This window comes from Dermacentor variabilis, chromosome 11, assembly GCF_050947875.1.
Source record: "Dermacentor variabilis isolate Ectoservices chromosome 11, ASM5094787v1, whole genome shotgun sequence".
In the NCBI taxonomy this organism is placed as follows: Eukaryota; Metazoa; Arthropoda; class Arachnida; order Ixodida; family Ixodidae; genus Dermacentor; species Dermacentor variabilis.
The window spans coordinates 97,558,069-97,570,853 of NC_134578.1; the positions used below are offsets into that span (position 1 = coordinate 97,558,069).

General features: G+C 45.5%; 2 non-coding genes across 2 annotated transcripts; both read left to right on the forward strand.

Annotated features, from left to right (window-relative positions):
• Positions 1 to 1,505: 1,505 nt before the first annotated feature.
• Positions 1,506 to 1,577, forward strand: TRNAG-UCC (transfer RNA glycine (anticodon UCC)). Its single transcript has one exon. It is a non-coding gene; the product is annotated as a tRNA-Gly (tRNA).
• Positions 1,578 to 6,839: 5,262 nt separating this feature from the next.
• Positions 6,840 to 6,911, forward strand: TRNAG-UCC (transfer RNA glycine (anticodon UCC)). The gene has a single exon. It is a non-coding gene; the product is annotated as a tRNA-Gly (tRNA).
• Positions 6,912 to 12,785: the final 5,874 nt, after the last annotated feature.

A 12,785-nucleotide genomic window follows, 5' to 3' on the forward strand; every position in this document is an offset into this window, starting at 1 on the left:
CTTCCACAGGTAATTTTCATGGCTGCTATGGAATGACTGTCTCACTGCACCACAATCTATAGCAACTAATACACTGGGCATTTCAAATGGTTCACGAAAACGGGTTGGGCCCTGGCCAGACTGAAGCAGTGGCACTCCACACACTGTTCAACGCCCAGCCTCGTGTGAGTCACTTGACACTCGTCAAGGGCACTTGCTGACTTTGCCTTCAGGCGGGAACAGGCCTTTCTGTTAGATTCACGTTTCACGTCCAGGCTTTCGTTACTAGGCTTCTGCTTGCGTAAGGCGACGCGAAATGTTGGAATGCACTTTGCTCATCGACAAAAGGCGCCATTACTTTGCAAAGCGATTTGGAAATGTGTATGCACCCTACATCGACGTCAATGCCGTCGCGCACCACTTCTCCGTTTTCGAGCTCGCGAGCTGTGTGTCGACTTGGTGTCCAAGGCCAAACAGGCATCCGGCTTTGCCAGAAGGCGTACACTAAACTTAAAGAATCGCTACATAAGACACACCCTGCAATATACATTATCCGTGTCGGCACCATATGCAGTCGGCGCTGTGTTACCACGACTCTTCGAAACCGACAGTCCAAATGAGGCGACATGTCGTGCTGTTTCGCGGATGCAGCACAGTTCGTTCGAAGCTTCTGTAGCTTCGTAACGGCAACCTTATTCGTACTCGCCGATATTACACAGTGATCAAGTACTACAGGACACACAACACAGCCACAAGGAATCACAACGGTCCTCCCACTGCGTGCACGCGTGTGTAGGCGCCGACAGTCATTTTCTATTTTAAAACGCAGCATTAAATAAATGTTTTAATTATTTAGGCGTAGAGCATTTAACAACAAAACGATAACGGTAGCATTTCATGCATTTTTATTAAGCTTTCTTTTTGTGACGTCATCATGCGTCGCAGCAGCGGACTCCACTTGGAGTCGTCTGCTGCCACGCGCGCGCACCCAGCGCCGGCCTTCTTTAAATGCCGAAGAACATCACCATGCAGCATGTACGTTGCCACAATAAATTGGATCATCCGCTTTTGAATACCGTCTACAACGTAACGAAATGCACTTGACGCTAAAGAAAATACAAAAAAAATCATAACTGATTTTAGTTAATGAACTAATTAGGCCGAGGAAGGAAAGGAAAGAGAACAGCCGAAGGCAGGGGGACTATATGAATTACTATGAGGAGCGCTACATAACGGCTTACTACATGTCGTCGGTTTCACTCAGCTGCGGTTAGCCGCTTTGTAAAAATCCTTGTTTCAAGTTACGCGAAACACCCTACAGCTGGGAAGTCATCTGACATGAAGAGCGAATGGGTGATTACGCCGTTGGAGGCAAGCCCGAAAGAACGAAGAAAAAAAAAAAGAGAGAGAAAATCCGCGCCGTCGCGTGGCTCGCGTTTGACCTCGTTTCTCAATTCATCCGGTCTGCTGTCTGCGGGAGGATGTTGCAACATAAAAAGCTACGAGGAAGCGCCCCGAAACAGCTGGCGTCGGTGGTATAGTGGTTAGCATAGCTGCCTTCCAAGCAGTTGACCCGGGTTCGATTCCCGGCCGACGCAGAATTTTTTTCTTTAAAGCATCAAATCTCCTTGTGACGGATTTTTTTTTGCTTTTTTTAAGATCACCTTGTGCTGTCAAAGCAGGTTATTCAAAGAATTATGTATAACAACTGCCAGTGACAAACCAATCAAAGCGCGCAAGTAAATGAAGCAGACCAACTAACTTATTTGTGTAGCACCTGGCTATGTTTCGAATTCTCTTAAGCAGTAAAAAAAATAAAGTGTACGAGCCACATTTCTGTTCAACCGAAGGTATTCTGTGCAAAGCTCACTCAGTACCGATTTACGTACCAGAGGCACAATGTGTAATTGTGTCGTTCTTAGTGACGTGTGCGTTTTCGCATTGCGAGTTGTTTAATGACGACAAAGCAGCTTGCGCAGTAGCTGCGAAACGCAGACAGCTAGTGCGTACGACTGAGTCATTGACGCGGCTTCTCCAATGTAACTGCGTGTTCAATAGGAGCTTCTATGATCGCAAAGAAACCAGAATGGGGAAAACTTGTGCAGATTGAACTCACATGTTGAAATTTATGTGAAGCGAACATATTGACGAGGTTTATTCACCACCAGGGTTCTTACATTATTATAATGCAACATTTATGTTAACGCTCAACACCGATTAAACCCATGCCGACATGAATACACAAAATGACGTGTATGCACTGCGTGAGACGCCTACGCAGCTACATCGCGGGAGCCAAGGTGACGTATGTGGAAGTTATTGAGAGAAGAATGGTGACAACAGGTGTGTGCAGAAAAAGTTAGTGCGAATTATATAGAGCTACGTATGAGATTTCTATACTTCTTGTGTCACCAAGGAGATCGTTACCCGTCTACTTCTTATTGCGATAGCAATTACATGGACACTCCAGGCGAATTTTAGCCATCGGCGTTGGCTTCCCCGTGATATTTCGTGTAAAGTCCTAGCGCGAGCAGATGGCGGCCGCGCGTCGTCTGCTGTAGGTGCGAGGCAAAGCATGCGAGGGTGAGCCAGAAGGATTGTGCTTGATGCAGCGGCTTCTCGCACGCATATGAGGAAGATGGGGAGGATGAGCACCAAATTTTCCCTAGAGCAAGGGGGGAAGCGGGCAGGTGCGCACGGTAGGAAAATGGGAGGGTAGCGCCAACAACTCCTATACAGCACAAGACTTGTGCGCTTCGATCCTTGACGTCATGCTACCTTGCCCGACTGCCATGTAATCTAATAAGGAGGCTTTTGAATAAGCCCGGATGATTTGGAAGACACCACTTTCGTTACGCCGGGCTTGAGAGGATTGATTCCGGTCCATCCAGCATGACGTCATAAAGCAGAGTGCACAGCCATGCTATCCAGGAGGTGTTGGTAGCGTACGTCTCCGCTTAGCGCGGCTCAGCCCGACGCGCGCGTCCTGTCGGGAAGGTGATCCGCGGTGGTTTCGGAGGCTAGCCGACCTGACGTAGGCGGCGGCTTCGTGTGCGTTGTGTGTCCTCCCGGCTAGTTGTCGTTGAAGGGAGAGGCTGCACGAAGGGGAATTCGCTCGCCGCTGCTGCCGCTCTTCATCACACCAGCGTTCTGACAGCGAGTGTCAGCGGTCATCGAGGGAGATGTGTTCGTATTTGCCCGTGCCGGCGTGCCACGGTATTTGGTAGTTTAGTTCATAAGCGAATGCTTACAGCAGATTTACAGCTGACGAAACGGCTAACTTGGCGGCGTGTGGCAGTATAGTCATTTGGCAATCAATGCTTCGCCTTTCGGGCGAAACTGCGACTATTTCGTTTCCTACTTTGTATGTGCAATGTCCCGCTGCTCGGTCATAATTATCGATACCCACCCCATTCACCACATTCCAGTCTTTCTGTCGTGGCTTCTCCATGTTGCACGCATTTTTCAGATAAATATTTGGCAAATCGAAGTCAATTGTTTCCCTTCTGGATAAAGATTATTCTGGAGAATGCAAATGTTGTTTACGTAGGGTTAGTGCTATCACCATATTATTCCATGACTATGAAAAGCCGCAGGTTTGTGGAGACAAGATGTCGACAAGAGGAATCTATTTGCGTACTCTATACTTTTTAGAAAAATTTCCCATAGGAAGCTTGTACACACGAAACGTTTTTGAGCCAAATAGGCGTTTAGCCTAGCTCTACATATATTTAGTTTGCGGCGATATTTTGAACGCTTAAAGGGACTCTGAAACTATTCTCGTGATTTTGGACAAACGTACTGAGTCGTTAGGGCCGCTCCTTCTGATTATTATGCGAAGCATATTACTAGAGCTCAACCCAGCTCCCCAGGCGCGGCGGTGTCGCCTTCAATACCACGTGACACCGTGACGTCACGACAGAGGAGAAACGGGGCTCCAACTCGCGCCGTCGCTCGCGGCGTCGCCTTCAAGGCTGACCACGTGACACCGTGACGTCACGACAAAGGAGAAACGGGGCTCCAACTCGCGCCGTCGCTCGCAGCGTCGCGGCAGCTGCGCTTGTTTCTAGGTGGCTTTGGCTTAACTCTTGCAAGATGGGCTGGGTGGGAATCGAACCAGGGTCTCTGGAGTGTGAGACGGAGACGCTACCACTGAGCCACGAGTACGATGCTTCAAAGCGGTACAAAAGCGCCTCTAGTGAATGCGGTGTTGCCTTAGAAACGAGCTAAGCTCAGGCGTGCGTCGCTTGCCCAGGCGCACATTTCGTTGCCGCGCCGAACGCTGCGTTGCTCGACGCTCACCGCGTCCAATGCGGGGCGCGTAGTCGCTGCGCCGTAGCCCATTGTCTTAGGTCGACGGGAACGCTGTCGCGTTCCACTCTTGAAGGCGAAGTAGAGTAACGCATGAGTTGTTTCTTCGTCTAGCCGAACCAAATATAGCCAAGCAACAGCAATTCACCAGGCTAAACAGTGGTTCAACAACTAAAATAAAGGCTAGTATGCTTCGCATCCTGGGCTTAACCTTAGCTAAGCCACAGCAATTTTTGAGTGACGCATTTAGGCGCTCCGCGTAAAACGTGTAATTTATTGCAAATTTTTAAATGTGCGTCGCTACCGATCGCAGTGTCGTCGCTCCCCTGTGTTTTCAGCCGCCCCCTCCCAAATGAAGCAGTTGATATCAGTTGGGCGAGCTATCCGATAGGCTACCCGGCTGGCGTCATCGATAATTTTTCCAACTTCATGGCGAACAAATGTTCGTCATAGTTAGAATGTTGGTTAAATCGTTTCTGCAGAATAGAAATAGAAAGAGCAATACAAAGAGAATTTATCCCTACACTCAAGCACTTCTGGCACACAGGAAGAGTCGTCTGCTTGTGTTACAACGTTCTGCGTATTGATGCCAGCTGCGCGGTCAGTGCTGGTCTCTAGCTTTCCTTTAGCGAGTACCGTGGATCGCTTTTGTTACGTTGTGGGCTGTAAATCTAGCGATCGGAAACATGTCAAGCTCTGACATCGCGTCCCTTTGCAATGCAATGCAATATTGCAGAAGGACGCGATGTTAAGCACGATAAACGCGGACACATATTCTGTTATATATGATAGCACTTAGTGATTCAGTTATCGAAACCAATAGACGATATGACGTATACTGCAACTAGGTTCTGTCGCATCATTAAGTTGCCCTGAACAAGATAGCTGTCCTTCCATTGACGGCACCATTAAGCCGAGGGTACATTTACAAACAGCGAGAATGTGTTAAGAGGTTGGGGCAAGTGCCTAGGTCCCACTCGGGCACTCCTACTTGGTTTTAGTTTCTAGGGTGACGTCCACCATCATGTGTGGGTAAAAGGCGATATGCGGGGATGCGCACTTGTGGAACTCTATATGTCCCTTACTGCTGCCTTATCACCAATATATATATATATATATATATATATATATATATATATATATATATATATATATATATATATATATATAGATATAAAGAAAAGAAAAATGAGGACACCTAGACCATTCTCGCAGCAGTCGTCAAAGAGCAAGCTTTGATTCTGGCAATGGTCCAACACGCATACTGGCGGTTGACACATTTACGACCATACATACATATGTGTACATATGTGTACAAAACAGTACGGCTTCGGCACAGACGAACTAAGTGATTACTCGACAGAACCGGTACTGGGATGTACTTATGCCAATGAAGCCAATCCCCGATGCTTGCGATGACTTTGCTGCGCCGGCCATCTGGATTTCTTCTTGCTGTAGATCCTTGCCACACAAAACGCTCCGGGGAGGCGCTTTGAAACAGATGGTGTCGGTGGCATAGTGATAGCATGGCGACCTGCCAAGTTGTAGACCCCGGAATAGGATGTCGGCTGACTTTTTCTTTGTTGCACTTATTTCTTACCCATCTGTGCTGCCACAGTACCATTTTATGAGCCACCTATTTTCGCGCACTTGCATTCTTTAATTAAATGTGTGTGCGCAGATTGATGTTCGCATCGTGTGTGATGCCGCCTACACTCGTTCTTGTTGAGGCAAACGGCGCATATCGAAATAGGCAAGCTCAAACAGGCTCCAGAATACTCGGAAGTAAAAAAAAAAACAAGCTAGGCTCAGCTTGCGGTTTTTTAGCCTTTGTGGAACATAAATTTTGTAAGCATTAAAAGACAGGAAGAGAAAAAAAGTAGAGGAAACGAAGCAAACACCACCATCATCAGCATAACGGGAGACCTAAATTCTCAAGTCATCTCGTTTCTGTCAAGCACATACGTCAGAAAAATTCAGTTAGCTGCCCTACTAAGCTTCAAGGTTGCTCTTGGAGTTTCTAGTTTGCTGAATATCATCATACTGGTGGCTATCTTAACAAAACAGATTCACAGGGAAGATGTACAAATGCGAAGATGAAAGGGGGGGGGGGGTGTATCATAGAACAAAGAACGTCGATGTAGCCAATGTTTTAGCATGGACACGTGTACTGGTCGGAGCACCCTCACGAAGACAAATGCCTGCGTTTAAACGTTGGCTCCTGTTCACATTTTTGTCCTACAACTTTTCAACAATACGGCTGTCTGGCACATGCAGAGAAGCATATTTCCGGAGCGGATATTGCGTAGAATGTCACGGGGCTGCTCTGTCTTTCTCTGTATCTCTCGCAATATATATATATATATATATATATATATATATATATATATATGAAAGCTGGGAAGCTATCCGACGCGAAACGCGAAGGGACGATTGCGCTGCAGGAGGAGCCGGTCTACGTGTCGCGTCCTGACCTAGTATCTCCAGCCATTACGCCTGCCATCTGCGGGCGACACAAAGAGCTACTAGGAAGCCTCCCGCAACAGCTGGCGTCGGTGGTATAGTGGTTAGCATAGCTGCCTTCCAAGCAGTTGACCCGGGTTCGATTCCCGGCCGACGCACATGTTTTTTTTTTCTCTTTTTGCAGCTCCTCAGTTTTGAATTTTTTAGGTCTTTTTGATCACTGTGTGGCGGAAAAGCAGGTTTATTCACGGATCTATGCGCTATAACGGCCAGTAGCTGACACCCTCAAGCGCACAAGTGCAGGAAGGACATCGACGAAGCGCTTTGTGTTGGAGCTGACTCGGTTTTGGATCCCGCTAAGCAACGAAATAAGGAATACCATCGGGCCTTCTGTTCACTGGAATTGGGTCTGTGAGAAATAACTGTCGTGCTAATTTGCATATAAAATTGGATGTTTATTATCCGTCACTTGAACCAGTAGATAAAGAGTTTATGTTTTTGTGAAAAGACTTTCGCGTAGCCCACGGGAACTCAACTATTGGGTGCCCACGCGTATGCGAGTTCCATGATGTCACAAGGAGGATACATACTTAATTTACTGATTTAGTATTTATTACTTTACAAAATTTAATTACCGTGATTAAAATTTATTACCTTCTAGCTTGCTTTCCTCTCAAAAACACACGTTTTCCTATACCTGTTTTCCGTTTACCCGTCGGCTTCTTCACCAATCCCCCGTAGTGGGTACGCGCCATGGTATAGGAAGCAAGCAAGCAAATAAGCAAGCAACGTCGCTCTCGGCTCTCGTCGAACAATGGGTGAGCAAAGCACGCATTGTGATACTGCTTCCCTGCGTCTTATCGAGATCAGTTTTGGTTATCATGTTATTCATTCATGTTACCCCCAGCCAAAGTATTTTTCTCGGTAGCTTTCCGTGGGAGCTCCGCAAAGCAGCTGCGAGCAGTGCTACGTCAGCCTTACTGCTACTCTAAGAACTGGAAGCAGGAACTCGAGAAGGGTGAATTCAAAGCCAGAACCAAAGCGCAATATGTTGAAGAGATTCGTATCGATATGGTAGTTGTTATGGTAACTGCTTATTTGTCTAAGCCTCAGGTTCTGGCGGCTTGTGCGCGGAGATAACTTAAGCTCACTAAATATCTAATAGGAGGGTGAAGACATTTCTAACATAGAGTGAAGAGTATCTAATACGAGAAAGTTGGCACAGGCTGCCTCCACTCATGCTGGGAAAGGCTGCCCTCTTAAGCAGACGTCCCGCCTGTGAAGGGTAGAATGGGAGTTGTTTACGAGCTTTCATATTCCGGCGGTCACGTCTGCATCCGCCGAACAGGTCGGTGACTGCACATTAGATGGCAGAGCATAGGCGCTCGTTAGCGAGTAATGCCTACTCAGATGTCGCGTGGCATTGCTCTGAGGATGGGTGCACTCCATCTATGAAGACACCACAATACTTTCCGAGCATAGCAACCGGCCTGCGAGAGAGATTATTGAAGCCTACTCTATCAGGAAAAAAGGATCGCATTGTATAAGCATGCCATCATTATATTTGTTTGAGAGTGAATGTGAATTTTTAAACCGCCTCATAGCGTAAGATTAGATTACAGGGTTTTCTATTTGTTCCTGTACACTGATAATGACGCCATCGATGGGAGAGCACGTGGGTATGGGTTGTAGTACGTAAGTTTGTGTATGGCCTTCTAATAACGTTAGTTGTTAGTTCAGCGCTGTCCTGTGTGTTTCCTGCCTTTTGTCTTCGTTGTTCTGCGCTGCCCCCTTCAAGATGAGGAAAGTAAGGTTGCCAAAAGAAGGAAAAAGTTCGCGCCAATTTTTCCGCACGTAAAATTACGTGAAAATGAGGCAGCACGATATGACGCAGCCAGGCGAAACAGTTTTTTCTCTCTATACACTTCCAGAAGGGCGGGCATCTGCCTCCTTGCGAAAAAGGCGTGTTTACGTTCATTGCCGTTTTGTCTTTCTGGTGGATTCATGATATACGCTGCAGTTCATTCGTGAAACGTTTAATCGGATTGCATTCCAGGCATGCCACAATCAACGACCGGAGCACAAATTCGCTCTTTTTGCGAAATTACCATGCCGTACGCAACATCATTTGAAATGGTAAAAAAAATGCGCGAAGGACTAAAGCAGTGTAAGATTACGTTCAAGAAGCATGTATCACCCACACACAGTAATCTGGCCACCTATACTGCATCGGTTATACATAGAAACATCAAGTATTTATTTATTTTAATATCAGCGGTGCGCCCTCTTAAGCATCTAACGTATCTCCTCCTACATGAATGCACACCGTGTTATCGTATAAGAAAAGCGACACGCGTGAAACTTTATAACTAACACCTCAATGGCAGAAATAAATCTGGGTTGAAAAGGGGATTGCATAGGTTGCTGTTGCTGTTGCATTAGTTTACAGAAGATATACCGCAGGTCATCACATTGACCTATGTATCGATGATGCTGCAAGTTACCATGCCGATGTTTTGCAGGAAGTTCGACGATTTGTCTCCTCGAATATCGCTCACTCAACCCATTTCTGACAGCACGCAGATAGTTTCCTTCAACTTTAGAAAGTCAGCCTTATTAAGGGAGCTGTGCGTCGTAATGTGATAGTTAATTTGTGACCTACATGAAATTTAGTAGTCTATCTCTGAAAAGGAGCACCACATTTTAAACTTGAATATAGCTGTAACTTCACTTTTTCTTTCAGCCTCTTAAATTTTACCGCTCCACTTTCGTGATTCCTGCTTCGTGGATGCTATAATTACACTGCGGCATATGTACTGCCTTTGGAATTGTCATACGTAAATATACGAAATCATACCTCATACAGAAGTTTAATTGCCTACACCCGACGAGAATTAATTTGGCACGTGGCAACTTAGAATCTTTAAAAGCGGTAACTTAAATCTGAAATTCTCATATCATCAACCAAGACACAAAACAGATTATGTCACCAGCAAACCTTAATTCTTAACCTCACCTATTCCTCCATTTCAAAAATTTTATTGCCTGCCTCTTAATAATAATTTCCTGCATCCTAATAATTTATTATACTCTTTCATGTTTTTACGTTTATATCAACTGTACGACCCTCTTTCCTATGTATACTCGCCCCCGCCCGCTTCTGCGCCCGTCACCCTCCTATTTGCTATTCTGGTTTCAGTTCCCTCCTCTCTTTTCTTCTTTTGTCTGTCTTTTCAATGTTTTTTGAAACACCCTCACAAACACATTCTGAAGTCCCACACGTCAGTATGCCTTTTTTTTGGCGCCTCTGCCACACAGGGTATCGCCATTTCTGTATACAGCCGTAACGACACCTACGTTGAGCTACTGGGGCTAACGTGCCTTGAAAGACCATGCCGCTGCCTTCCAGTTACCCAGACTCCTTGTCGCCATCTCATCTACTTCAAAATTACTCGACGCATTGCTGCTATGCTACGCAAATCACTCTTTCAACTCATGTTTTTTTTTTGTCTTTTGTGTTGCTCACGCACTGACCGCCTGACCGGCTCTTCTGATGCCACAAGAACATGCCGCCAATGACACCTCTCAATGCTCCCCAACCTCTCGCTTTCCCAAAGTCCTCCCACGCCCTCTTCTTTCTTTTTCTTTTTTTCTTTCTCCTCTTATTATTCTTTTTCCTCTTGGTGTCCCCCCGGTTTTTCTTCTCCTTTTCTTTCTTTTCTTTTCTCCCCGCCTTCCACTCTCCCTCTCTTGTCCCCTCGTCTTGGGAATGACGATCACAGACGTCAGGCGACAGCACTCATTACTTCTGTAGTCTCTACCTTTATAAGCAACCACCACCGACAACACCCGCGCGTGACGTCACTGCACTAACCCTTTAAAACCAACATGCTGACGATGACGAGGCCGCCTTTGACGAAGATAGGTTGTCCTATCGAAACGCTCGCCAGCCTTTCTGAGGCACCTAATCCCTGTTTATACCCTTTATCCCACAGTGTGCTATTCCATCTGTCAGCCCCTTTCTTGATTAAGCTATCTGTGAGTTATTGTGAGTAATTAAAAAAATTATTCAAAAAATGCTTTTTCTCGCAGCGGGGGACACGACAGAGACGCATGGTGCTAGTAAGCATATCTTTTTTCTTTCGCTTTTCTTCGTTGTTAATCGTGTTGTTACGGCGTAGTAATGATGCTGCATTTCTGTAAGTGCGCTTGTGAGAGGATGTGTGCCGGCGAGGGAAAAAAAAAGAAAGGTTTTACGTGCCAAAACCTTCATCTCACTATGAGGCAAGTCTTAGCACTGGGTTAACTTGAGCACCCGGGGTTCTTTACTCTGCGCCTAAATATAAGTACCCGGCCGTTTTGACGTTTCCTCTACACCGTAATACGGTTACCACAGCTGAGACGGAACGCGCGACCTTGAACTCTGCAGCGCAAGGTCATCGCCACTAAACTATCGTGGCCGGTTCGATGGCTACCTCACGAGCTTATCTTTTTCGAAGGGATCAGCGTCCGGGACATGGAGCAAGGTTACACGTTACATGGGACCCACAGAGAGGCTCCAATGCGTCCAGGAGTAAAAAAGAAATATTTAGTCCATTTGCAATCAATATGGCGTGATTTCAGTTGTAAGTTTGATGTGGGAACTCAATGAGCGCGCTTATAAAGGTCGTTTGTACAGTAGTACCAAATGTTCGGCATACCCATACAAGAACCGCTTTCTTGTGAGATGTAGCTATACATCTCTTAAAAAACATCCATACGTGTAATTATGGTTTGTTGGGGTCTGGACAAATTTGTGATTCCGGAAAAAAAGAAATGAACATCTCAAACAAAGAGCGTGCACGCAAAAAAAAAAAGAAAACTACAAAGCGCTAGACCTCTCCTTTGCTGCGTCTTGTTTTTCAATCCGGACTCCTAAATTGTTCAAGTCCCAATTTTGGAGGTGGGCGTCTTAAATAAAGGTAGCATGACGGTGTTAATTATAACACGCAAAAACGCGAAATGAGAGGGTATTTTCTTTAGGTTGTTTCACTGCTTACGTCACCTGCTAGAGATTTCTTGAGGAAAAGTGTGTTGGTTCACTTGTAAAATTATCCGAAAGTTTTCCCAAATGGAGCCCGTGTGTTAATAAGGCAGTTCCTTGATTGGTGCTACTGTAGTTACTTGCTGTAGGTTGCCTCTTATAAGGTGCTACTGAGAATCATTCCTGCTGACATGGTACTAAAGCTCAACTATTGCGTTTGTGTCTACATCGCAACGTGGATAGTTGCATTGGCAAAATAACGTCAACATACGCAAATAACTATTGCAGTGCATAGTTGTCGTAGCTTAATTTGGTCTAATAAATGTTATGTATGCAAAACGTTTAAGCTTACTTGGAGCACCTCTAAGCTTCCGCCTCAGGAAGCACAGCTTGGAAAATGATGAGCAACAAATTTCTGCAATATGCGCAGATCATGTTAAATCGTTTGTTATTGTAACCCCGAAGTATATATGATGTGTGACCTCTACAATATAATTATTTAGAAGGCTGTAAGAGAAAGGAGGAACCTGCTTTTTGCGCGAAATTCGCAAGATGACAGTTTTATCTCGGTTAAGTTGCATATTCCATTTAAGGCACCATTGATGAACGGCCAATAGCGAGTTTTGTAAGAGCTGATGATCATTACGTTCGTTTATGCTCTTGAAAAATGCAGTCATCTGCAAAATGTCTGACAGAGACATCTTCCGAAATAGGAGCCGGCAAATCATTGATATAAATTAAAAAGAGCAGCGGGCCTAATACGCTTCCTTAGGGTACACCTGACGTAATTGAATATATATTATTATTTATAAACAAGGATAATATATGTATCGCCCCTGTTATAAACAGGGAATAATATATATATATATATATATATATGTAGTCAACGACTGAATTTTCGGACGCCCAAATTTTCGGACATGCCCGATATTTCGGACATCTTTGCGGCACCGCCACGAGCCCCATAGAATCAATGTATAAGGACATCTGCAGTTTCGGACACTCGAAC